The sequence below is a fragment of the Octodon degus genome, unplaced genomic scaffold, assembly GCF_000260255.1.
Source record: "Octodon degus isolate 3935 unplaced genomic scaffold, OctDeg1.0 scaffold00001, whole genome shotgun sequence".
Classification (NCBI taxonomy): Eukaryota; Metazoa; Chordata; class Mammalia; order Rodentia; family Octodontidae; genus Octodon; species Octodon degus.
The window spans coordinates 33,904,906-33,906,905 of NW_004524577.1; the positions used below are offsets into that span (position 1 = coordinate 33,904,906).

The 2,000-nt window shown below is 36.7% G+C and overlaps 1 protein-coding gene across 2 annotated transcripts in view; it reads left to right on the forward strand.

Moving 5' to 3' along the window:
- Pde4d (phosphodiesterase 4D) overlaps positions 1–2,000 on the forward strand; it is a 1,527,171-nt gene that overhangs the window by 770,186 nt on the left and 754,985 nt on the right. The gene's annotated exons all lie outside the window — the stretch shown is intronic.

Consider the following 2,000-nt stretch of genomic DNA (forward strand, 5'->3'; position numbering starts at 1 on the left):
GCACAGCAGGCCAGGGGATCTCTTTATCATACTGATGAGTCTGAAAACTTTTCTGAGCTGACAGGTTGCCTCGTACCCTTGTGACTTACAACATGCAATGCCGAGAACAGCTTTTAACTACTTCCAGGGTCCACTAAATACAGGCAAATGTCAAACTGTGCTTTGTAAATAGAAATGGATACATTATATCCTGTTCTAATTTAGTTAGAAATCACAATGTTCTGTTTCATAGTAGATGAAGGTTCTAGAAGAGAACATTACAAATGAATTGAAGACTGGTACAGGAGTCTGAACAGGAAAGTCTTTGCAGAGAGAAAACATGGTAGAAGAACCAAGATTATAGACCTCAGAGAAGAAAAGATGATTTCGGTATCTTTGACTAGTGGGCAGTGATGGAAACCCGAGGGTCATTTCTACGCAGAACAGTGCAGAATGAATGACTGGAAGTTATAGGGGTGGCTGTTTACTTTTCTTAATGTGTCACTGTTAAATTGGGCCACACTCTAGAATTATGACAAAGTTTACAAAAAGAGTCATACTAGTTCCCACCCTCAGAAAGCCTTGTTGATTTAATTTGGAGCATGGCCTAGGGACTGCAATTTATATAACTTTTTGGGTATTTTTCATAGGCAAGCAATTTTGAGAATGCAGCTGTAAATTGGAGAATGCTCAAAGCAGCCATTCTGCTTGGGGTTGACGCGTTGCTCACCACACTTTCTGTGATGCATTCAGACATTATTCCTAGAAGCTCCTGGCTAGGATACATTTTATTACGTTGGGTATGGTGATGTATCTGCACATTGTTACTAATATACAGGTGTCACATAATTTGAAGAGGCCACAAAGCAAAAGAAATAGAAGCAGAGAAGAAGGTGTTGGGGAAGTTCTATGGCACACGCACAGCGTGCCACAGTCATCCCACAGAATATAAAGAATTAACTCACTGCATTGTATTATATAAGTTAGATTTATTTCATGGTCTTTCCCACTGATTTAAGTCCTATAGGTTTCTACATACATTGCCACAAAATTCTCTGAAGTTGTGACAGCCAAGCTGTGTATAATTCACTATTCTTTAAGTGAATTAAAAATGATACAGAATTTCAAAACAAGATGATTAGGAAATTGACAATGGTTATTACATTGCATATTGTCATCCTAAAAATAGTTGATCAGATTATAAGGTATAGGTGGGCAAAATTGATCAGACAGTATAAGCACTAACTGTTGCTTTCAATGAACTAATAGAAATTAGTAGCACAATTATCTTAGCTATCGTGTGTATATATTTATTTTTCCCATCCTTCTTTTCTCCCTTACTTATTTGACATTTGTATTTCTTCTTCTTAGGACTGTGTATTTGTCTCAGATGCCCATTTTTGGATTGGGTCTCTGAATTTTGGGGACCTGATATTTTTAATTATTTATATGTTCTAGATAGAAGTGCTTTTCTGAGGCACAGTTGGCTAGTTTTTTCCCCCAATTTGTTGGTTTTCTTTTCACTTTGTTGGTAGTTTCTCTGAATGTAGAAAAACTTTTTAATAAGATGAGATCCTCGTTGTTGATTCTTTGAAGTATTTCCCCAGCAATTTGCGTTTTGTTCATGAGCTTTCTGCCTACCCCTATGTCTTCAAGATTTCCACCTCCTTTCTCCTCTAGTAGATTTGGTGTTTCTCTTTTAATATTTAAATTTTTGATCCATTTTGGCTTTAGTGTAGTGTGTGGCCATAGACATAGATCTCATTTTAGTCTTCAACATGTGGAAAGCCAGCTTTTCCAGCACTATACATAATTCACCTATTTTTTTAAATGAATGCACACATTGTATCACTTTGATGAAAGGAATGCTGTTGGGGGTTACATGAATGTCATACAGACTGCTAAGGTTGAGAAAACCAACAGGCCTTTAAATTCCTTTACAAATTCCAGACTATATCATTCTTTATTTCTAGATCTTACAACTCTAAAAAAGGGTGGTGAACACTCAAGTAGGCTCTGTA